The 26073-nt window shown below is 48.1% G+C and overlaps 1 protein-coding gene across 2 annotated transcripts in view; it reads left to right on the forward strand.

Moving 5' to 3' along the window:
- The window catches only part of CYRIA (CYFIP related Rac1 interactor A), a 106416-nt gene that overhangs the window by 15438 nt on the left and 64905 nt on the right, over positions 1 to 26073 (forward strand). For both annotated transcript variants that reach the window (XM_044291972.1, XM_044291969.1), the window contains exon 2: positions 9682 to 9747. The gene's annotated coding sequence lies outside the window, so the exon portion shown is untranslated. The remainder of the gene's footprint in view (positions 1 to 9681; positions 9748 to 26073) is intronic.

The raw sequence follows: 26073 nt of genomic DNA on the forward strand, positions 1-26073 counted from the left end.
TAGGGTCTGTAGCTTCGCTCATCACTAGTGGAGTTCTTCCTTTCCAAAAGGTGAAAACTGCGTCTGATCTGCAACGAGATCTGTATGTAACACGGACGGGTTTACTGCGGCTAAATCCATGGCAGGAAAATTGCCCTGAGAAGCTGTGAATAACGTTCTGCGTGCGCTCTCACTCCGTTTGCTGCTACATTCGCTCTCATATGAAAATATTCCTCCTCTCTAATCGGATTTTTTTTGTAGCGCCTCAAACAGAACAGTTTTCACTTTACACAAACTTGTGAGAAATGCCAAGAAAGAAGCCATGAATGTCGTCCTCTGCACCGCGCTGTGAAAGTACAGCTATACCTTTAATCTTAGTGCCCCTTTCACACCAGCGATACGGACTGTCGGGGTCCGTTCAGTGAAACACTGCCGCGTCTGCCATTGCATTCAGTATTTTATTTTATATATAATTTTTTCATCAGTTGCGTCCTTCACCGAAGAGTAACTGCATCCGGATGTCGTGTTTTTGTTTTTTTCCCCCCACTGATCTATTGACTTACATGGACCAGTCCTCCATGGAAAACAGATGTAGATCGAACATGCAGCGGTCTGCCTGACAGATGTTAAGTAAAAAAAAACAAACGGGTGCATCTACCCAATGAAATAAATGGGTCAGGATTCAGTCCAGATTCTGTCCGTTCGCAAGACGGAACACATCTGAATGGAAAGCTCGCACATATCAAGTTAATCTTAAACGGGTTATTCGGGTTCAGAGCTGAACCCGGACATTACCCGATCCTCACCCAGGCAGCCCCTCTGAGAGGAGCATTGGTGCATTTCATGCTCCGCTGCGCTCCCTTGCTTTTTTTGTTTACAAACTTACACTGTTCCTGGTGACGTCCCTGGCTCTGATGGACGGGCTTTAGCGCAGCCCTATGCTGTTTTACAGGCTAGGGCAGCACTAAAGCCCACCCTCTAGTGCAGGCATGTCCAAAGTGCGGCCCTCCAGCTGTTGCAAAACTACAACTCCCACCAACTCCCAGCATGCCTGGATAGCTTACAGCTATTAGGGCATGCAGGGACTTGTAGTTTTGCAACAGCTCGAGGGCCGCAGTTTGGACATGCCTGCTCTAGTGCCTCCGCCTAGCAGAGACCCGGTACATCACTGGTTCTGCTGGTTCTGCGATTCGGCACAGGGCAAGGAGAGCATCGGAGCATGAAATGCTCTGATGCGCATATGAGGGGGGCTGCCTGGATGAAGAAGGGGATATGTCTGGGTTCTGCCCTGAACCCAAGCAACCCCTTTAAATGGGTTGTGAAGGAATGGGAGATTTTTGGCAACCCCTCCCTCTAGGGCTGAAAAGATTACTCAAATTAATCGATTAAATCAACACAAAAAAATTTGCATCGATGATTCGTTTGTGCCATGTGACCACAGAGTGTGAGTGAAGAGCTTGCTATTACTCGCGCTCCGTGGTCACCCGCCTGCCGACACATTGCTGCGCTATATACTGAGGTACACACATCATCAGGACATAGTGTGTGCTATGACTTGATGCTGTGTGATGTCAGGTCCCAGTGCAGTGCATGAAGAAGAGGATGGAAGATCTCCGGAGTGTCGGCAGCACCCCTACAGGAAAGCTAAGTATTTTGGTTCACTGGCGCTGCAGCTGGGCATTCATGGCTAGGAGGGGGAGTGGGGGAGCTGATGGCAGTGGGGACAGCTGGTGGCACTGGGGGGAATTCATCTCACTGGGGGGGGGGGGCTTATGGCATTGAGGGAGGAGCTGGTGGCATTGGAGGGGTAGCAACTGATGACATGGGGGAGCTGATGGCACGGGGGGATCTAGTGGCACTGATGGTGGAACTAATGGCACTGGAGGGAGACCTGATGACACTGGGGGGGTAGATGAGTTTTTATAGAAAACATTCTTTTCAGTCTTTCAGGAACCCTTAGGCACTCCTTGTGCCGCTCTATGATGCCTCCATGATGCACCATGTACTTTTTCTATAGAAGCAGTTCTTCTGTGGGCGAATATCTCCATAACAAGCCTACCTATCAAACCCAAGGCACATGGAGGTACAGTATAGGCCCCATAATACAGCTGTGTGCGCCGGCCCTAAGATGGAGGGGTCTAGGAAGAGGCGCACCTGCGTTTTCCTGCAGAACTTTCAGACTGGGCTACATGGGGATTATGGCCAGGGATGACCGTATCGCGCTGCTGCATCAGAACATAATGCAAGTGAGTGAGTGCATCACGAGCCGCAAGTTCCTTATTGCTTTTCTGACATGCTATAATGCTCACCAGTTTCTGGTTAAAACTGTAGTAAATCTGTTGGGTTGCCGGAGGCCACGCCCTTCTCACAAGCCCCACCCACTTGTGTAACATCTCCTAAAAGTTGCACGTTTTTACTACTTTTTGGCGCGCCTTTTTTGATGCAGAAGCCGTGATAAATCCGCTGCAGAGAAACCTGAGGGTATCTACTCGTATATTTTTTCTGGATAGCGCTATTTGCTGAATCCCCAAAATCACGAGAAACATCTGCTGTGAAACTTTACCCGTTTTTTAAGTCGTTCCTTGCCCTTTAAGCTTGTGAATTTGGCTCTGACGATAAAAAGGATATCTGATAATTTCCTGTGTACAATTCTCTGTGTATCTGGTTACGGAGACAATAGAAAAGCCTCGGAGCAGATCGTTTATCACTGCGCCGGGCTCCAGTGTCCGGTTACCGTCGCCCAGGAGCGGGCAGGCGACCAGCTTACAAATGGCTTTACTCATTTTGAGCTGATCACAGAGATAAGTGACCGGCCACGAGTATTAAAGGGGTGCGGCATGGAAACTAATAGGGTCTGTATGTCTTCATAGTTTTGTGTTGATTTGACTTATTTAAATAGGTCTGACATTTGGTGCTAAATAATTGTTATAATGAGTCTTTACAGGAAATAATTTCTCTTATAAATAGCTTAGATCCCTTCCACAGACATTGCAAAATGATGATCTCCTGACTAACTGCACGTAGGAGATTAGTGTCTGTATACATTGAGCTCGGTGATATACTTGTATGCACTGAGCTCTTCAGCCCCTCCTAGTGGCGGTTGTTGGCAACCAGGGTTGTTCACCTTCGGCCACCACGTCTGCCTCAGTAACGGAGGGAAACATACTTACCTGCTCCCCACCACTGGGTTCCAGCTTCTTCAGTCCCCTGCAGCCTTGCTCTGGTCGTGTCAACATCTGGCAAGGTTGTTGTGGGTGCAGGTTTGATTAGATTTAAATTCTTCAGCAGAATTTATAGATTCTGCCCATGTACAAGAGGATTCAAGTGGTGGGACTGAGCATGTACGACCACTGGTACTGGACACATTAGGAGGACATTCTGAGAGGGAAACAAAAGAACAGCAGGAGGCGCCGTAACAAAACGGTAATATCTAGACAAGTGTTGCTTGCTCATGGGACAAACCCTTTAACCCCCTCAGTGAAAACCCATATGCTTTTTTTTATGGTGGTCACTAAGGGGGTTAAGGTAAGTCTGTGCGTGGCTGACACTGAAAACTCATGTGATTGCAAGAACTAAATGAGTTACGTGACCGTTCTCTTCTCACACATGGTCCACATGTCTGGCATCCGTGTAGTGCCGGATGTGCGTTGTAATACTGGAACATATATGTGTATACGTCACAGTCGGTTTTCCAGGAGGCCATGGCCTGGATTTCCTTCTGGTCCAGCCCTGGGCAAAAAGCTGTGTTACTATGTTGTCAGGAAATCTCAATTGGTCCAAGACGGACAGGCAGATGCTATCTTTCCTCCCATGTCTTTAGGCTTTGCAGTTTATGCAGCCAACTTTGGACAGCAGGGACGAGTTTGACCAGCAGCTCAGGCCTGAGGACCCAACGAGTTTGCCTGCAGGGAGTTCTGGATGCTTCTCATTGTGCCCCAGGGCTAATTCTGCTGGTGCTGCATTTTCCAAGAGCACACACCTTGGTAGTCCAACGTATGCTGTACCACCTGAGATTCACTGTGTAGACATACATTTCTCTTTTGGGGTTCGGAGAGTCCAGGTGGTCAGTGGTGCTGTCTGAATTATTTATGGCCGGGCCCCCCTGCTGACGTGATCAATTCCACCTTTATAGACCCATAAAGAGACATGATCCGGATAGGAATGGTAATGGAGACTTTCATTTTTTTTATTGAAAGATCTTTCTGTAGTTAAAATGTCTCATAGAGTGGAAAAACTACAGTTTATCTAGAGCGGAGCTGGGCAAGACCTGATTTCCATGGTAACTAAAAAAAAATATGTTCCTGCCGCTTCATGGTTTGGATGCTTACACCTGTCGCTATCATGATGGCATCTAGTTTCCTAGGCCCTGGCAGAAGCAGTCACAGACCACAGATGGTGACAAGGTCCTCTGTCTGCAATAACTTATGCTTACCTGTAGGCTGCAGCACAAGATGGAGGTCTGATATGTATTGTGCTGTGACAACTGTATCTCTTGCAGGGTATGTGGCTTGGGTGGGGGTGTCACGTACCTATCTCTGAAAATATAGTAGGAACAACTGTTTGAGTCCCCTCTGACCCGTTGAGAGCAGTATGTGATTATGATTTTTTGTAAATATTTGATACAATTAATCCCCCCCCCCCCCCAAGATGAGGTTTTGATGACTTCCTAGAGGTGCCTTAGGGTGATAATGACACGGTATGGTGACCTCAGGTTGTATCTGTTAAGAGACCGCTCCTAGACCTGGGTTAGTGCTGAGCTCTGTACTACCTGCAACCTCTTAGAATCAACATGGAGAACTGACTTTGTCTTTCCTTCATGTCACTCATTCTCTCCAGTCACACAAGTCCGTGGCCTCAAGATAAGACTTGATTCCTCTCTGTCCTTCAAGCTACACATCCAAACCCTTACCACCATCTGATGCCTCCAATAAAAAAAGTTTCTTGTATTTGCTCATTCCTCAACCCTGAGTCAACAAAATTGCTGATGCTCGCCCTGGTCATCTCCCGCCTGGACTACTGCAACATCCTCGTCTGTAGCCCCCCAATCTGGCACTTTTTGTGCCCCTCAACGCTACTGCCTGGTTAAACTTCTCCCCTCATTTGTACTCTGCTGATCCCTTTTCTGGCTCTCCATCGCCCAGGGAATTCGGTTCAAAATCCTAACTATGATATAAAAGTCCATCTAGAGTTTGTCCACTCTGACCTAATCTCCCGATACATCCCCACACGGCCAGATGAGCATCTTCTTCCTAATGCCCCCTTCCCTAGTAGATTTAAAGCCTTTGCTGGTAGGGTCTTCTCCTCCTATGTACCAGTCAGTCACCCAGTTACTCATACTTAGGCCTCTTTCACACTTGCGTTGTCCGGATCCGGCGTGTACTCCACTTGCCGCAATTGCACGCCGGATCCGGAAAAACGCAAGTGAACTGAAAGCATTTGAAGACGGATCCGTCTTCAAAATGCTTTGTGTTACTATGGCACCCAGGACGCTATTAAAGTCCTGGTTGCCATAGTAGGAGCGGGGGAGCAGTATACTTACAGTCCGCGCGGCTCCCGGGGTGCTCCAGAATGACGTCAGAGCCACCCATGCGCATGGATGACGTGCCATGCGATCACGTGATTCATGCACTTGGGGCGCCCTGACGTCACTCTTGAGCGCCCCGGGAGCCGTACGGACGGTAAGTATGCTGCTCCCCACTACACTTTACCATGGCTGCCAGGACTTTAGCGTCCCGGCAGCCATGGTAACCATTCAGAAAAAGCTAAACGTCGGATCAGGCAATGCGCCGAAACGACGTTTAGCTTAATTCCGGATCCGGCCTTGCGGCAAGTCTTCAGGATTTTTGGCCGGAGCAAAAAGCGCAGCATGCTGCGGTATTTTCTCCGGCCAAAAAACGTTCTGGTCCTGAACTGAAGACATCCTGATGCATCCTGAACGTATTTCTCTCCATTCAGAATGCATTAGGATAAAACTGATCAGGATTCTTCCGGCATAGAGCCCCGACGACGGAACTCTATGCCGGAAGAAAAGAACGCAAGTGTGAAAGAGCCCTAATTAATTTTGTTGTAAATAGTTAAGCGTCCTAGCGTAAAATCACATTGTATTTTCACCATTCTTCATGGTGCAAACAATCATAAATGTGCGGCGATTATGTTCAATGCAACTGCTTGGAAAGGTCTGAATTGTAGTGCTAGGAGTTAAATGAAAACCGTCCATAACCAAGGCCATGAGGTAAGAAAATTGCCCAATTCAGTAGCTCTTGGATGTGTAATCTGCATTGGTGCCGAATGAGAAGAAGTAGTAGTAGTAGTAGTAGTGATGAGATTTCATCTCATTGGAGAACAGTAGTCCACCTTTGCTTAGCCTGTAATGGCTGATAACCGAGAACAAAAGGTTATTCTTGGCTGCACAGCAAATAGTCCTAAGTGTAGCGTCCTTTTAAATCGGGGGTGCACAACCTTTTCTGGTTGGGGGCCACTTTGTCAGACTGAACCAATCCCAAGGGCTGAAAAAAAACAAAGCGGCATTACCAACTGAAACGCAACATTCATGGCATATTGTACATACAATATATACCATAAATGTCTGGGTACACTTCTAGGACTCCCATCTAATGGAAGAATACATGTGAGCAGACAAGGGCGCACGTGGCCCCTGTTTAAGGGCTCTTTCACACTTGCGCTTTTCCTTTCCGGCATAGAGTTCAGTTGTCGGGGCTCTATGCCGGAAAAATCCTGATCAGGATTATCCCCATGCATTCTGAATGGAGAGAAATCCGTTCAGGATGCATCAGGATGTCTTCAGTTCAGGACCAGAACGTTTTTGGCCGGAGAAAATACCGCAGCATGCTGCGCTTTTTGCTCCGGTCAAAAATCCTGAACACTTGCCGCATCGACGAATCCGGAATAATAGCCCATTGAAATGTATTATTCCGGATCCGTCCTAACATCTTCAGTTGGTACGACGCAACAACGGATCCGGAAGTTGCGCCTGCGCCAGGAAGTAGGAAGGGCTTGGCTGGCGCGAAAAAGAGACTGATCCAGAAATCCTGAAGCCAACATCAACGTTTTTTTTCCGGATCCGGCCCCATGACTGATCCCGCAAAAAAACATTGATGTTAGCTTCAGGATTTCTGGATCAGTATCTTGCCAAAAAAGCCAGAAAGACGCATCCGGAAAGAAAACATTATGCGTTCTTACGCCTTTTTCCGGATCCGGCGTGTAATTCCGGCAAATGGAGTACACGATGGATCCCGACAACGCAAGTGTGAAAGAGCCCTTAAATGCTTTGATAATGATTAGAACAGGGCTAGGCAATTTAAGAACAATTATCGACTTTTCTCAGTTGCCAATAGATGTTTTTACCACTTTTTTAAAAAAAAATGTTTTATTTTTTAGTCCCACTAGGGGACATTTCTTTTATGATGCACTGGTATATACAGTACCTTGTGTACTGATGTATTACAGCCTATGTGGCACAGTCTAATAGTTATAGGATACCTAGTGGTCTTCATTAGGCCCACAGCTGTCAAAGCAGCGCATTGGCACCTTGCAATTGCGTTCGTGGAGGGCCTGACTCAACTGCCTAGATGCTCCAGTCGATATTGACTGCGACATCTAGGGAGTCAAATGGCCAGGATCAGAGTTCTCTCAGTTTTGGTCATTACAGGGGGAGCCCGGCTTCAGTCAGTGCTGGATTCCTGCGGAGTGCTAAAATCACTGCAGCTTGTCTCTGCAATCTTCAGCCCTTGTGCCAGGGTTAATGGTGCGGACAGCAAGGACTGAAGACACTGTACAGCACTCCAAACGGAAAAATCAGATTTTTAAATGTTTTAAAAAACAATCCGGGCTCTAAAAGGGTGAATTAGATTAATTGCCCAGCCCTAGATGAGAATAAATGCTCTGAACCTGGGGTCCTGTGTCCTCCATTTGACTGGCACAGAGTTCACACCTTTCCATACATTCTCTATGGGACTGATGGAGAGAGCCCAGCGCTCGCCTGTACTCCAATAGAAAAGGAATGGAGCAGCAGGGCGCATGTGTGACCGTCACTTCAGTTAAAGCGGGGAACACCCCCATCAATCAGAGCATTTCAGATAGGGCTGCAGCTATCGATTGTTTTAGTAATCACGTATTCTACCCATGAATCCAATGATTAATCGAGTGCACTAATAAGAACTAATAAAAAGAATCATAAAAACTCATCATCCCTAGTGCCATCAGCTCCACCTCCCTTGTGCCATCAGTTGCTCCTCTCCAGTTCCCCCTCCAATGCCACCAGCTCCCCCATGTCATCAGTTGCTTCCCCTCCCAGTGCCATCATCTTCTCCCCCAGTGCCACCAGCTGCCCCCACTACAATCAGTGCCCAGCCGCAGCGCCAGTGAACTAAAATGTCCTGACGATGTGTGTACGCCAGAATCCAGTGCAGCGCTGTGCGGGCAGGCGGGTGACCACGGAGCGTGAATAATAAGCTCTTCACTCACACTCTGTGGTCACGAAACATTTGCATCAAGTATTTTTGTGTTGAGTTAATCGATAATACGAGTAATCGTTTCAGACCACCTTCAGTCACTAGGACCCCCATAAAAGGATATTGATTCCATTAGCTCAGAGGACACGGGGCTCATACACGCGGCGGTAGCCATTTTTGCGGTCAGCAGATTGCGGAGCCGCAAAACACCAGCCGTGTGCCTTCCTCATTTTACGGATCGTCCTGCCGTCTGTAGAACTGTCCTATCCTTCTCCGCACAACGGACAAGAATAAGACTTGTTCTAATTATTATTATTTTTTGTGTGGCCCGGAACGGACCTACGGATGCGGACAGCACCCAGTCTGCTGTTCCCATCTTTTGCGGCACCGTTGAATTGAATGGGTCCGTATCGGGTGCAGGCAATAACCACAGTCGGGTCCATGAGCCCTAGTGCTTACATCGAGCCTTTCCTAGCAGTAATGGCTGAACACGGAGCAGTCAGGACCCCCGCAGCCGGCTTGTGTCATAGGAGAAGACTATGACTGGTCATTTAAAGGGGATGCTCTTTTTGATCACACAAGCGACGTTTGAGCTGCACGCAGCTTATCCATAATGTAAAAGGGAGAAAAAGAATCCCCTCTCCCCCTGCAGTGCTTGCATTGTGCGCGGCTTTGTGGGCTGCCGGCTGATAACGCCGCACGGATTCACGTCTGATAAAGGATGTTCCCTGCCATGTGAGAGCCTTCATGCCCATATATGGTCACTGCCATAGGCAAACACTTTCTATTGGGACCGTATGATTGTCACTAGGGTTACCTACTGCTTCTCCTGCTGGTGACATTTGTTTCCCCCCTCTTCCTCCTCCTCCTCCTTATTGAAGGACGCTGCAATGAATTAGCGTCCGGCGTGTGAACAAGTGGCTACATTGTACAGATTGCAAAACAGGGATCCCATTGTAGCCGCCGGATTAAATATCAGGATCTGCATTCAAAGCCTCCAATTTAAGGTATTGGCGGCTGCGTGCAAGCGACAAGGAAGCATGGGCGTCCTGATAAAGGCTGTGCCGTCTCAGCACCTTGCGGCTCGTGCATTAACCTTTTCGTTTCTCTACGATTTTCAGTGTAGATGTATTCTGTTATGCAGTCTGTGTGTTATGTGCCGACCACCGTAGATGCTTTTTGGCCTTCAACCTGCATGCACATTACTAAAAACCGTCTCTCTTCTTGACAGCTTTGGGGAACTCATGTTAATAGAGGAAATCCTTTGAAGCGGTCGTCCAGAAACTTGGTGGAAAAGGTAATCTCTCAATTTTCAATTTTTTATTTTTTATTTTTTAGGATCTTTATATCCAGTGGTAAAAGCCCTGCATGTGGGGGGCGTCTATACAAATCCTGTATGGCACCGGAGTCATTGACCACTACTATTGGGTGCCTAATGGCTGCTCAGTGCCCTTAGATGGTATCCAACCTCTAGATATTTTACAGTTTTCCTATATACTTTCTGTATCAGTTCCTCAAGATCTCTGCTTGCTGTCATTCACTAGGGACCTTCAGTGTGTCCTGGTCCTGTGATGGGCACACAGGTGCACAGCTCATTAGCATGCATCTCGTGACCAGGACTATATGGTCAGAATAACCCCCGTTCATTGGTTAGTCTCCCTATTCTGGTAAAGGAAAACCAGCAAAGAAAACAGTTTCTTACCTTTTATATAGAGCATCTCAGTGCAAATTTGCTCTAACTGGTCATCAAGGGGTTAAGAAGTCCTAATCTGGTGCTTTGGTGTATATTGGATATGTTGGCGTTAAATCCTTTGCAGATGTGGGCGGAATGTCTTTACGTCTGTCTTCCTGTGGTTACGTTTTATTTTTTTAGAACTGTTACAGCAATATTGTTTTTTATTTTCTCCACGGCTCCAAATCCTCATGCGTAGATTTAAATCCTATATTTACCACCACCAGAGGGAGCCTGAGAGCTTACTGCAGACTGTTTGCAGACATAATATGCTCTAAGCTCCCCCTAGTGGCAGCTGACCAGAAAACAAAGCTCCAGCTACTATAAAGATGAGAAAATAACTTCTTTACACCTCAACAGAATATAACCCAAAAAGATAAGAAAACTGCGCCGCAGATATTGGTGCATCATGTGAAAGATGTCTATGAGCACTTAGACGTAGTATGTCAGAGAGGAGTGGCACCCACCCTGGAGCAGCGGCATTAAAGTACTAATGGTGCATGCTGGGGCTGCTTCTGGTGTGACGAGCGCCGTCATGGGGGAACTTTAGGTCTGTACGTTCTATGTCAAGCAACTTAAGGCCTCATTCACATTTCAGTGTTTGACATCCATGGAGAATCTGTCCGTGTTTCATCCTTGTAGATAATTGTGAAGAATCAGTTTTGTCCATTTTTTTTTTTTTTTTTTTTTTTTTTTTTTTTTTTAGCATGGATCCTCTGGATAGATCATCAGCATCTGATCGGCGGGGGTCCGACACCCGGGACCGCCGCCGATCAGCTGTTTGATAAGGCAGCAGTGCTCCAGCAGCGCCGTGGCCTTCTCACTGTTTACCGCAGGCCCAGTGATGTTCAAGTGAACAGAGCTTAGCCGCGCCCAGGTAAGTTGATACTAGTCGTGACGTCACTGGGCCAGCGGTAAACAGTGAGAAGGCTGCGGCGCTCCTGCCTTATCAAAGAGCTGATCGGCGGGGGTCCCGGGTGTCGGACACCCGCGTTGCCATTGCACCTAGAGGCTCTGCTCTCTCTGCAACTGCTGTGGCTTCTGCACTTTGACATGACCAGGTGTGATGGCTTTTTCATTGCCTGGCTTTGTTAATCAAAGTGCAGAGGGCCCAGCAGTTGCAGAGAGAGCAGAGCCTCTAGGTGTAATGGTAACGCCCTCGTTGCTCTTAGAGGCTAATTTGCATATATTAATACATCATTTTTCTCAGCAATGTGGACACATATGAACATGGGACCAACACAGATGTCTTCAGCTGCCAAGTGCACATGTAACAGGTCAGCCAGTGTAATAGGTACAAAACTGCTGACAGACTCCCTTTAAACCGGTTACCACATGCTTCCCATGACTGGTAGTATCTTTGGTGCTCAGTGAATCCCTTCAGGGCCTCCTCTAGGTATAACGCCACGTATTAGTTTTGCTAGACTACTTTTTATCCAGCTCTGGCAGGAATCAGTGCAGTGCCATTACCATTCTCTGATTGCACAGACTGTGCCCAGGCAGAGCGTGGTAACAATATGGGTAGACCTCCGAGGACAGCCGTGCTCCTGCTACAGTGGCTGAACCCTGGTCTTGCCCCTTTAACCTCTTAAATGCCGCAGTAAATAGCCACCCTGCCATCTGTGTGGTTATACACAGAGAGGGGGCCCCTCTGTCACCCGATTAGGCACTCAACAATGTGGCGAACGTCCTAATATACTGTACCTATTAGGCCCTGCCTGCCATGGGCAACTACTTCACTTTTCCTTTTCTCCAGTTTTAATACCCCCACCTTCCCCCCGAGGAGTTGACCCGACCCTTACTATAGGCATACTTCTATTTCCCCCCTCCAAATAAAATCCTAGTCGACGGTGTGGAGTCATGTTTTGCACGGGGACATGAGAGCGGTTTTGTTTTTTGTCGCTTGGGTGATTTATTTCTGAAGTGGGTGTGACATTTTTGGGTCCGCAGCACCTTGGTGATTTCCAGGATAAGTAAATATCTTCTGTGTCAGGGTGTGAGCAGCATAGTGGCCAAGAGGAGTAAATGGAGTCAGAAGATTGTGCCTTGCAAATATAAGGCCGCATTCACACACGTGTCACATCCATGAAGAAGTCTTCACATGTTTAGTTTCGCACAGCGCCTCCACAGGGGTAATTAAGAATTACACATTTCCCTTTTATTGCAGTACAGCCCCTCCAGGGCGATTGACTCTCTCTCCAGTTTGGAGAGGGTCTTGAAGAGAGGTCCCTAAACGTCAGTAATTTCATACACAAGTGTGTAATGTCATAAAAACCTACAAAATGGCCTCTGGACATACCTTGAAGGGGTATTCCAGTTATCAAACAATATCCCTGTCCTGTAGAGAGTGGATTGAGCAGCAGAGCAGATGTACAACCCGCCGCTCTACTCTAGGATCAGGGGATTACATTTCTTGTGATCGGCAGGTGTCCTAGCGCTCAGACCTCCAGCGATCACCTTTCCTGTGCATAGAGGATAAGCTGATTTCATGGTACCACCGATTTAAAACTTCCCGGTGAAGGTGCAGACATTGCTTCAGGGCAAGAGACCAGTCGGTCCATGTTGCTGCAGGTGTAGTCTCCATTAGTCTTTTCCAAAATCTGTGATGCTGCTGCACCCCAGACGTTCTGGATATAGTAGGCTGGATTATGGAAGTGCTATAGATGATGCCCGGTCCAGGTTTGGCCAATAATTCCCATCCTCTCTCACTGATCTCGTCAGTGCATCCTCCCTGCTCCGCTCCGAGTCGTCTTCCTGGCGTAATGTGTCCTCAAACCCACGCTGTACTTCCCGGCCAAGAAAACAAGTGCTGTTTGTTAAGTCCCTTTTGAGAGACACCATTATTATGTACTGAGGGGCGGTAGACGTTCCGCTGACTGTTCATTGTGAGGCTGTGCCTGCGCTCCCCCCGAAATGAAAAAGAAGAATTCTCTTCTGCCATCTTGCATCAGTCCAGTCCTGGCCGGTGTGAGCAGCGGCTCTGCCTGATGGCGCCATGAAACCTTTCACTTTGATTTTTATTTTTTATTTTAAATCATCTCCCCCTTCAAATTAAAGGACAATTTATATCTATTATTTATTTATTTTTTCTTCTTGCTATAACCTTTTTTTGCTGTAGCCGTATGGGAGCAGTTTTTTTGTGGAATGAGTTGTATTTTTAGTGATACCATTTTGGGGTACATACAGCATATCGATTTTTACTTTTATTTTGGAATGGGTTACTCCAGGGCTTGACAAATTTCCTTGGAATCTAGGAGCCAGCTAAAAAAGTTAGGAGCCAGGCGGAGCCGCGTCATAAAGCCCCCAGTAGATTCCCCCATAGTGCTCCCCCCCCCCACTTCTCCATAGAGCCCCTCCAATAATACTGTATACCATGTTACATATGCAGTGTACATGTGCTGTATAGTATGGTATATGCAGTATACAGGACCATGATATATGTACAGTATATGACTGACATTCAGTGTACGTGCTGTATACTATGTTACATACGCAGTATACAGGACCATGATATAGGTACAGTATATGACTGACATTCAGTGTACGTGCTGTATACTATGTTACATACGCAGTATACAGGACCATGATATATGTACAGTATATAGGACTATGGCATACAGTGTACATGTGCTGACACCTCAGGCTCCTGCCTCACTTGGATGCGGGTAGTAGTAATTTGCACTGGAGGCGCGTAAGTTACCTGCAGGTGAACCTGAGAGCCACGAGGAGGGCGCAGGTCAGCGCTATGGCCCCCGCACAGCAGGTCAGGCCTCCGGCCCATCAGACACAGCAGCTGCTTAACGTGCTGCCAGGCCAGACTCTGCATTCCGCTTATAGAGCACATGGGTGGCCCGAGCCCGCTGGGGGCAGGGCGGCGCTTCTCCTCATCACGTCTGTCACAGTGGACTTCCGCGGCGGCGTACGCTCAGCCATGGGCAGGGAGCGTGTCTAAAGAGCAGCCGGGTATAGGGAACCTAAGGCACCGTCACACAGCTCTCCGCTCATCTCCACTCCTGTGCTGCCTCCGGACAGAACTGCGCTCCGCACCCATCGCCCAGGCACCTTTGAAAACGGGCTGACAAATACCCAAGCGCCAGGACTAAATTCCTGGTCGCCATGGCGACCTGGCGCCTGGGATTTGTCGAGCCCTGGGTTACTCCATTATTTTTTGAACTTCATATTTACAGCCTTCAGTGTTCCACGACCAGCTTGTTATTCTACATCGTAGTTAGTTTTTACACACCCATATCCATACCGTTACTTACATGCACATACCGAGAGAGGCTTTTACATGCTCTCAGTGGCACACGCACTTTTTTCTGGTGGAAAAAGTCAAACACTGTGTTTGCAACTTTAACACCTTTTTGTGCAATTGGTGTTTCTTCACCAACCTCAAAAGATGGGGGCGAGCAGGCCCGTAACATTTATCTTCCTTTACACTAGTTTTCTGGGATAGATTTCAGTTTAGGTGCACTGACTGCTGAAGATGTGCTCATACATTAAGTAAAATGGCACATCTTCTGCCCTTGTATACAGGGAGTGAGACACAGTATGACTTAAAGGGATTACTTACTCATCATCTTCCTTGGCTGTAACATATGAAAACTTTTAAATTGCACAAAATGTCACTGTCATTGGGAAGGGACGGATCCCAAGGCGGCTGCTTATTTGGTGACGTTATGTCTGCACAAGTAGGAGCCATGTGGGATACTCCCTGCAGTATAGAAAGACTGCAAGAGATTGGATTTTGCAAGTGATCCTTCTGTAAATAAATTTTTAAAGGGGAACTTCAGGGAAGAAAAGTTTCCTGTTAAAAGTCCTCTGTCAGCAGTTTTGACCATGCTACACATCTAAGGGCTCTTTCACACTTGGGTTGTCTGGATCCGTCGTGTACTCAATTTGCCAGAATTACACGCCGGATCCGGAAAAACGCAAGTGAACTGAAAGCATTTGAAGACGGATCAGTCTTCAAAATGCGTTCAGTGTTACTATGGCAGCCAGGACGCTATTAAAGTCCTGGTTGCCATAGTAGTAGTGGGGAGCAGGGGATCGGTATACTTACCGTCCGTGCGGCTCCCGGGGCGCTCCAGAATGACGTCCGAGTGCCCCATGAGCATAGATGACGTTATCCATGCGCATGGGGCGCCCTGACGTCACTCTGAAGCGGGGAACGGTAAGAACACCGCTCCCCACTACACTTTACCATGGCAAACAGGACTTAAGCGTCCTGGCAGCCATGGTAACCATTCAGAAAAAGCTAAACGTCGGATCCGGTAATGTGCCGAAATGACGTTTAGCTTAAGGCCGGATCCGGATTAATGCCTTTCAATGGGCATTGATTCCGGATCCGGCCTTGCGGCAAGTGTTCAGGATTTTTGGCCGGAGCAAGCGGTCCTGAACTGAAGACATCCTGATGCATCCTGAACGGATTTCTCTCCATTCAGAATGCATGGGGATAATCCTGATCAGGATTTTTCCGGCATAGAGCCCCGACGACGGAACTCTATGCCGGAAAAGAACAACGCAAGTGTGAAAGAGCCCTAATAGCACTAGGTAGGGACTGGGGAGACCAGTACAAAATTATACCCTTTTTGTGGAGCTTTTCTCCTCAGGAGTAGTGTGAATATGAAGTTGTATTCTGCCAGCTTCTGCTCCTGCAAGAGGCCAGGAGGCGGAGCTTCACTGTGAAGTGCTCTCTTTGGTGATCTGCTGTACAGCCCCCCCCCCCACCCCTTCCTGCTCTGTAGCATCCAACCGGGAGACCACTATAGTCACCACTTAGAGGGGAGGGGCTGGGAAGCAGTTCAATGAAAACAGCACTTCACCATGAGGTATCACCTCCTGGGCTTTTGCAGGAGTAGAGCCTGGCAGAATAAAACTTCATATTCACACTACTACCGACAAGAAAAGCTCCAAAAAAGTTTTAATTGGCCCGCCCTTCCCAGCTCTTACCTAGTGCCATCAGCAGTTCAGAACTGCTGACAGACTTTCTGTAACCATTCCTTCAGGATCTGGCTCAATTTGCTTGCTGTTGCCAAGCAGCATGCGCTGTATTTAACAGGTGACTACGCTGGATCTCCACTCTCTATACTAGACCTTGAACAGCGTGCACAGTGATGGATCTGAAAGATCCAGGTGGACCTGTCCTATAGGGACATAAGAAATTGTACTGAGGGACGAAGAATTAAAGGGATTCTGTCATCAGATTTTACCCCTCTAACCTAAACATATGCTCATGTCCAGACTAATTAGAAGAATCCTAAGCTGGCCTTATTAAACCTCACTGTGGCTCTATTTGCCCAAAAAACAGGTTTTTATAACCTGTCAATCACCTACTTAAGGTGCCCAATGGGAGGTCCGTTAATACAGGGTGCCCGACCGCACCCCTCGCCTTCCCTGTCTTCAGCGCCGCCTTCTACAGCTCAGCGCCGCCTCCGCAATCCTCCCGTCCCTCTGCCAGATCCCGCGCCTGCACACTAGGCTCAGCCTGATGCGCCCATGCAGACTCCTGGCAGCGGCTTCGTTGAGCGAAGTGCACATGCGCTGGCCTGATGCGCACTTCTCTCAACCCTGATATGACCTGCAGATTGGCGCCAACCTCACAGCCCGCGCAGGCGAGGGATCTGGCAGAGGGACGGGGAGGATTGCGAAGGCGGCGCTGAAGACAGGGAAGGCGGCGCTGGGCACCGGACAGCAAGGGGTGCAGGCGGGCACCCTGTATGAACGGACCTCCCCTTGGGCACCTTAAGTGATTGACAGGTTATAAAAACCTGTTTTTTGGGCAAATGGAGCCACAGTGAGGTTTAATAAGGCCGGCTTAGGATTCTTATTATTAGTCTGGACATGAGCATATGTTTAGGTTAGAGGGGTAAAATCTGATGACAGAATCCCTTTAAGATTGGGCTGTAGGAAATCTGTTTTCAGTCTTGAAGAGTGTTCAAACTTCGATGTTCCCCAGAATCCTCGGGATGCATGAGCTGCTGACTCCCTCCTCTCCCCCACCTACTGCTGATTAGCAGTGTTTTCCCTATGCACAGTAATGGGGAGAGAGCTGCCAATCAAAACCAGGAGGTTAAAGGGGTTATATGGGAATTTGATATTGATGACCTGTCTCAGGATAAAGTTATCAAGATCGGATCGGTTGGAGGTCCAACTCTGTCCCATTCAAATGAATAAGGGTGAGCTGCAATACCAAGCACAGCCACTATACGATGTACGGCACTGTGTAAGCTGTAAAGAAATCATAGCTATCACTGGAGCTCCACTGAGTGCAGCGGCTTCTTCAAACACGCCCGCCAACCCGAAGATTGGCCATCAATATGAAATTCCTGGATATTCCCTTTTTTAAAGAGATTTTCTGGGATTTTAATATTGATGAACTAGCCTCAGGATAGATCATCAATATCAGATCACCCCCGCCGATTTACTGGTTGAAGAGAGGGCTGTGCCCCATGCGAGCACAGCCTTCCCTTAATCGTTTACCTGTTCACCGTCAACAGCGCAGCGATGAGCAGTGTAATTACAAGCCGTCCCATTCACTTCTATGGGACAGCTCTGTAGTATATGATAGAATAGGAGGGAGTCATCCCATAGAAGTTAATAGGACGGCTTGTAGTTACATCTGCTCACCGCTGCAATGTCAATGGCGAGCAGGTAATCAAGGGAAGACTGGAGCACGGCCTTCTCTTCAACCAGCTGATTGATGGGGGTGCCAGGTGTCAGACCCCCGCCAATCTGATATTGATGACCTATCCTGAGGACTCGTCATCAGTATTAAAGGGAACCTGTCACCTGGATTTTGTGAATAGAGCTGCGGACATGTGCTGCTAGATCGCCGCTAGCACATCCGAAATACCCAGTTCTTATAGCGCCGTGTCCTTTTATTGTCTAAAAAAAACGATTTGATAGATATGCAAATTAACCTGAGATGAGTCCTGTCCCTGAGATGAGTCCAGCGTGAAGGAGCCCAGCACCGCCCCTCATCCTCCAAATCTCCTCCTTGCTCCCCGACGTCACAAAGCTAGAGCGCCGTAATCTCGCGATTCGCGATCCAGCGCATGCGCAGTTTCGGCATAGTGTTCCTTCCCTGTGCTGGAATCTGCCTCGGGGAACGAACTGTGCATGCGCTAGCTTGCGCATCGTAAGATAACTGCCCTCTAGCTTTGTGGCGTCAGGGAGAAAGGAGGAAATTCTGAGGATGCGGGCGGTGCTGGGCTCCTTCACGCTGGACTCCTCTCTGGGTCGGGACTCTTCTCAGATTAATTTGCATATCTATCAAATAGTTTTTCTTAAGTTAATATAAAGCACACAGAGCTATGGGGACTGGATATTGTGGATGTGTTGGCGGCCATCTAGCAACCCATGTCCTCAGCTCTATAAAGGGAACCTGTCACCGGGATTTTGTGTAAAGTCCTGAAAAAGCCCCATTTAAAGGGCATAAACCCGTGACTAATGCAAAAAATGAAAATCGGACCTCATATAGTACATGACACTAGAACCAGCCCTGTACCTCACATGGATCCAGAGATCTCCACATTCATTGCTCTGCTAGATTTATATCAAGCTGACAGCTCAAGGGGAGGGTCTGTTCTGCTGCAGCTCAGGGGGCGTGTCCATGCTCTCCCTATCACAGCTCGGGGGCGTGTCAATGCTCTCCCTATCATAGCTCAGGAGGCAGTTTTAAGGATGGAACGGAGCATGTGCGGCCATCTCAGTGAGCAGGACAAAGAAATAAGAAAAAACAAACAGCAGGTGGCGCTATACAGATACATTTTATTGAATAACTTATTATCTTTGCTAAATTTTTAATTGCATGCAATTACAAAAGTATTCAGATCCAGGTGCTGGTTTGAAAACTGTAGACTATTTATAATGGGGTGACCCCTTAAAGGGGAGTTTGCTGCTCAAGACTCCTGAGCATGCCCCCATTATTGAGAGGACTCTTGGCCGCTGCACTCGATACTGTGATTTTATAAAAATTACTCCATAAGTGCTACACCTCTATATTCGGGGTCGCTGACGCTACTTTATGCTGTGCCCAGGGGAAGTGTCAACCTGGCGACTATTATCATGCTTGGCTGCAAAAATGTACATTTGTGTTCATCCTGAACGTCTCTGTTCATGAACCGAATGCTAACACTTCAGTTAAGACTGACAGTCACTCAAGCAGAGGTCAAGGATGGGCAGAGCTGGGACAGAACTCCGCTATGCGGTACAGTGACTCCTCCTGTCTTTGCTGTCACCAGTCGGAGACCAGGCAGTGGATACAAGCTGACTTTTTTCTGGGATTGTTTTTCTCCTTTTTCTTAGCCATATTCTCCGCTAGCTGCTGCTCCGCCCTGACGTAGGGCTGTTTTGTGCTGCATAGATCATGGTGACACAAGGCCCCATTGTATAGATGTGCGAGCGGCTCCGTCTATGGTGGGACGGTTCGAACAATCCCTGCAAATGCTTCTCCTGTATTTACTACTGCAGTTAGTCTGACCAGTGTGAACCCCGCCCTGGAGTCCACACCGAGCGTCCCATGTGCGGAAGGTCCCGGCAGGAAATCCCACAGCTGCACTGCTGGCGACATCACCTTGTAAAGCGCCACAGATGGGAAGTCGTAACCCTCCTGTGTTTTATGAGGCTGTGGCACGGGATGACTTGTTTGTAAAGAAACTGAAGTGCGGCCTCCATTCTGAGGTCATCTGCAATGACATGAAACATACTGGCTGCCCTGTCCCTGGACCTCATCATCCTCATCTTCCTCCGTGCTGGAGCATGCACTGAAGTGGTCACTGAGGCAGAAGCCAAGTGGTTGCTGGGCATCCTGAAGTAACTGCAGAATATCCTAGGTGTAACAACGGGAAGGAATTTTGGGTACTCCATGCTAACGAAACTAAAGGCACTGGTTGAAGTGGAGTTAAACTTTTATTTTTTTTGAAACAGCAAAAATACTACTTTTAAAATTTTACTCCAATCTCTTGCCGCTCCTGCAGTCTCCACTGACTCCAGCAGTTCTGTTAGATGATCCATGTTAAAGTTAAAGTATACCTAAGGGCTCATGCACACAGCCGCAAAAAAAACTGATGCCGACCGTGTGTGTTCTGCATTTTACGGAACGTCCTCCCCTCTATCGAACGGTCCTATCCTTATCTGGAAAATGGACAAGAATAGGACGTGTTGTATTTTTTTTTTTTTTTTTGTGGGTGCCACGGAACAAACACATGGATGTTCTCTCCGCATTTTTTGTGGGTCGGATGCAGACCAAAAATAAGTTTGTGTGCATCGAGCCCTAAGGGTACAACCACAGTCAGGATCTGCTTGACAATGCAAGCCGCATGGGCTCTAATTAAACTAAGGGTGGCACTGTTTGGTCCGTCTGCATTTGTAAATGGCTGCATGGCACCCGAAGTACTGTGCAGCTAAGAAAGGCGGTATTTATTTATTTATTTTCCCTTTTAAAAGTGTATGTCCCCCATCTTGTGGGAGAAAACTATTCTGCATGCTTGGCTACAACCGACGATGTATGTGGGTTGCACCTGCGCAGTTGGGCAGTTTTGAGCGCTGACTAGTGTTGATCGAGCACCAAAGTGCTCGGCAGAGCACCCGAGCACAATGGAAGTCAATGGGAGAACCCGAGCATTAAACCGGGCACCTCCTGCTCTGAAGAGGGGAGGGTGTCTGGTTCACAGGAAAAGGTCAGAAATTGATGGGAACACCACTGAAATGGTTCGGGAGCAGCATGGGGAGGATGTCTGGATGCATCTCTTGTCGCCACTTTTACAGACTGACAATAATACGCACAAAACTGAAGATAGAATCGATTTTAGAGGAAAAAGTGTTAGGAAACATTCTTGCCTGTATATTTACTTGTATATAAAGTGCAAGTGGTGCCACAAATTACAAGGAATCGGCACTCCAATACATCCTTTATTACACATAAAGGAGGGACATCATACACACCCTTGAAAAATTATGATTGATGGCCTGCTGGCGACCCTCAAAAACATTAGGAGCAAGGGCCTGCTGGTGACCCTCTAATGACGTCATCGGCGCAGGCGCAGTGGAGATGTCTGAGCAGGGAAGCGGTCGGACATTCACTGCGCATGCGCCGAATACAGCCGCGCACGGCGCATGCGCGTGAAGTCGTCCGTTTGATGCATTCCGAAGCAGATGGGCGGGCTGGAGGGAGGCGCTGAGCGGCGGCATCTTGCGAAGGTAGACCGATCCTCTAGGTGCTAATGACACCCCCATAGCACCTAGAGGGTCATTAGCATATTAATAAAAGTTCTTTCTTTAGGTAAACGGCTGCCCCAAAAGCTATTATAGCAGGATAGTTTGGCAGAGCAGACACTAGCGGATCGCTAGTGTCTGACACCTAATTATGTGAAATCCAAGTGGTAGAAACCCTTTAAGGACGAGGGCCTGCTGCTGATCTGACCATCTAAAATATTTTGTGGGCGAGGGCCTGCTGCTGAGCTGACCCTCTAAAACATTAGGAGCGAGGGCAGCCTAATAAGCATGTTTAAATTTTGAGCCATATTCCCTTTTTAGTGGTGGAAGGGGTGCATGGGAATACAGTGTATTCATAAAAGCAACATTTAAAGTGCCTTTACGTTCAGCCACTTTTCTCTGGAGTAGAGAAGTCAGGGGCAATCCAGGCCTTGTTCATTTTGATAAGTAGTTGAGGACACTGACACGGTCTGCTACGTACTCCTTCACCATCTTCCAAAACTTTTCTCTCCTTGTGACACTAGGCCGCGCATGAGGGTGAGGTTGCTGGCGGGGTGTCATGAAACTGTCCCAGGCCTTGGAGAGTATTGCCTTGCCTCTGGTGGGACTGCTGTGTGTTCCCCTCGTCTCCCCTCTTCGGTTGCCCAAGGAAGTACGTACTCTGCTGCCAGCGTTGTCAGCTGGAAATTTTTGGAGCAATTTTTCCCACAAGGACCTTCTGGTATTGCACCATTTTGCTAGTCCTCTCCACCACAGGAATGAGAGATGAGAAGTTCTCTTTTGTAGCGGGGGTCGAGAAGGGCGAACAACCAGTAATCTGTGTTGGCAAAAAAAGCGCATAACGCAAGGGAGTTCCAGCGCGTGCTCACTTCGCACAAGTCGGTGAGCTAGCAATTGTAAGCGGTGTCGCAGCCTTGCCAGACCGGCAGCAGCTGTAGATGACTTTGGAAATGGGCACCACACACACATGACGCACCTTCACCAGTAGCTCAGGCAAATTGGGAAACCACTAGGTTGAACACGTGGGCTAGGCATGGTAAGTGTGATAGTTTGCCGAGCTCCAAAGCCGCCACCAAGTTACGGCCATTATCGGATACAACCATGCCTGGTTGTAGGTGGAGTGACTAGGGCCACAGCTCAATCTGGTCCCTTATACCCTGCTACAGCTCTGCTTCAGTGTGCTGTTTGTCACCTAAACATAGTTTCAGCACAGCCTATTGCGCCTTCCCCACTGCAGTGCTACACTGTCATCTTGCAGCACCAGTCAGTAGCTGGAAGCAATTCAGAGGTGGAAGTGGAGGAGGAGAAGGGGGTGTTGCAGCCACTAATGTAGGCAGAAATCCTGATGGAAGTAGGGCCCACAATTCTTGGCGTCGGTAGCACCTGTGCCATCCCAGGGTACGACTCTCTCCCGGTCTCCACAACGTTCACCCAATGTGCCGTCAGGGAAATGTAGCGTCCCTGGCCGAAAGCACTTGTCCTTGTGTCAGTTGTTAAGTGGACCTTCCCAATAACTGCGTTGTGTCAGGACACGGGGGATGATTCCGGACACATGCTGGTGTAAGGCAGGGGCGGCACACCGGGAAAAATGGTGGCGGCTGGGGACTGAGTAAAGAGGGATGGCCACCACCATCAGGCTGCGGAAAGCCTCTGTGTCCACAAGCCTAAATACAACATTTCCAGGTCCAGCAATTTGGAAAGGTGTGCATTTAGTGCTATGGCGTGTGGGTGGTTGGGTATTTGCGCTTTCGTTCAAAGGCCTGGGGTATGGACATCTGTATGCTGCGCTGGGACACAGAAGTGGATGTGGTAGATGATGGTGCTTGCGAAGGTCCAGGTGTAGGGTGGGAGGCATCCAGGACTGCATCTTGGACAGGGGATTGGCCAGCTTGTAACACAGTGGAAGAGGAGGCAGTGGTGTGACCCGCAGACACTGATTGTGGACCCAAGCTTTTGGCCCACCTATTAGGGTGCTTTGATGCCATGTGGTGGATCATGCTGGTGGTGGTGAGGTTGCTAGTGTTCACGCCCCTGCTCCTTTTGGTACAGCACAAGTTGCAAATGTCAATTATTTTATCGTCCGCACTTAACTAAAAAAAAAAAAGCGCCAGACTGCGGAACACCTACCACTTGGCAATGGAGAAGGGGTGATGGGAGCATGGAGGATCAGGGTGAGGATTCTGTTGACCAGACTCTTGGCTACTGAGACTGGACTTTGTGGAAGACAGGGTGGTGCTTAACCGACTGGAAGCATTATCTGCTGCAATCCAACCGACCACCTGGTCGCACTGGTCTGACTTTGAGAGTGGTGTCCTGCGCCACCCTGCAAACTGGGACATGAAGCTAGGTATCATGGATGAGTGTGTTTCTTGTGCTCTGGCAGCAGGCAGAGTTACCGCGCCCAGGGCCACGGCCTCTATATGCACCATCAGCAGCACGGCCACTTCCCCGTCCCTTACTGCTCGCCTTCTGCATATTACAGTAAATGGTATATATGCTTGCAAGTAAGTCACACGTACAGTAGCGCAGGTTTTGTAAGTGTATGCGCAAATAAATTAGACTGAATGTCACAGATATTTAGGATGTGCAAACGTTATACAGGAGATGTAGTGCAGGTAATGTTGCTGCCACCAGCAGCCAAACATTGCCCGTAATTTCACAGTGCAAATGTAACACAACAGATGTATCAGAGGTTGTGTCACTGTCAGCAGCGGCCAAACAATTGCACACAATTTAGCGCAGGTTGCGCTAATAATATACTGTATATGGCAGCCAGATAAAACAATAGTCCTTGAAAGGACTTTTGGGTCTCTAACACCTTTCACCAGTAAAACCTGCCAAACAAACCAATTCCTCTCCCTGCTGCTGCACCTCGCCCTGACTAAGACTGAGCCGAACACGTGTCTTTGGGTGCTATATAGCCCCCAATGACACGTTCCGGCCAGCCAATCACTGTAATGCCAGTACCCAACACGGCTACGGCATTAGTGAGTGCCAGTACTTCCGCGCACGTCTATTGGCTGCATAGCAGCCCAAAAATATGCGGGGAGGAGACTCTAGCATCGCGCTCGAGCATACGTGTTGTTCAGCCGAACATCGTGATGCTCGAGTAAAAAAGTGTTCGGCCGCGAAAGACCCTCATTGCAGTTGATTTATTTGCTTTATTACTGGAGCTCTCGGAGGTGACCAGCTCCCTTTTTCCCGGTGTCCAGGCCTAGCTGCTTCCCCGTTTTTCTCCCACTCCCCACCATGACAGTATGTTCCACAAGGTGGCCCTCAAGCACTGGGCAGATGGTAGAGGCCAGGCTGGAGGAACACTGAACCCAGCCCACAGGCAATATAAACGTGGTGTCCACACCTAAATCCCCACCGGCTAGATAATTAACCCCTCCGGCACCAGACAGGGAAGGCCCCTGGAGAAAGCAGGAGGCACCTACACGCCGCAACCGCAACACGTTGCCGCTGGCAACAGCATGCACGGCAACCGTGTTACGGCACACACCACAGAGGACGTGACCGATTGCCTCTGGAGCAGCAATCCGCCCCCTGCAGCAAATCTCATTAAAATGTCTATCGATCCGATGTTGCATTTAGAGATGACCTTTTTATTGCAGATGCAAAATTGATTCTGCACGGCAGGGGGCGACGGCCCCGAGGAGTGGTAAAAGTGGACAGCACATAATAGCCCAGGGACGTCCTCTAGTGTCGCTGCTGGTACGGCAGATGCCGCTCCTAAATAATGAATATGTACTGCGTCTGCTATGTACATAAACTCCACAAATGTTGCCCTTGGTTGGATCCTAATCCAGGATCCCAGAGCTGGACCATGAGCCATTCTGCTGCCCTATGTACAGGACCCTTAGAAACAGCGCCACTCTTGTCTGTGGGTTGTGTCTGGTATTGCAGCTGGAGTGCTATTTCTCTGGAGGAAGCGCTGCAAACCCTTATTGCTGCATCATTTTATGCAGGGCTGATGATCTGTACCAATCTTCATTTATGTGAAGGAATAATATAGAATTATTCTCTGCATTCACATAAACACTTGATAATATAGTGACATCGGGTCCAGAGGTAAAATATTAAAGCAATGCGTCTTGTGCATTTGCTTTGATTGTATGTTGTTATAGTACTGCCCTGTGTTATCCAAATGTAAGTGATCGGCTCCACCTAGTGGACACCCTGTAAAATAACGTGAACGAATACACTTTTATTTTTTTTCACAACAGCTTTTCTATAAAAAAAAAAAAAAAGTATGCTGAGCTAAAAGAGGTCCATGATGGGTGTCCCCCTCACATTCGCTACTCCCACAAGCCATGCACTAAATGGGCCTGTATGGACAGTAATAAGCAGTTAGCTGAGCGCTGGGAAGGTTACAGCGGCAGGGGGACTTGGGATTATTTTTCTTTTTTAAGGGGTTATCCTATGAATATTGTAAAAAAATGAATATTCTGACGAAGCTGTAACACGCGAAACATGCGTCGAGGTACAGGGCAGGACCACTGATATCGTCCCTCTTTTGATATGGCATTCTTTTCATTATTGATTTTTTTTTTTCTATCTATCTCTTATTCTGAAGTGCTTAGATATGTAAATACGAATAAGTTATTCAGGATGACGGTTATGCAGACTTCACTATAGATTATAGATTAGGATATTTTCCATAATTTCAGTGCC

Source organism: Bufo gargarizans, chromosome 4 (assembly GCF_014858855.1).
Source record: "Bufo gargarizans isolate SCDJY-AF-19 chromosome 4, ASM1485885v1, whole genome shotgun sequence".
Classification (NCBI taxonomy): Eukaryota; Metazoa; Chordata; class Amphibia; order Anura; family Bufonidae; genus Bufo; species Bufo gargarizans.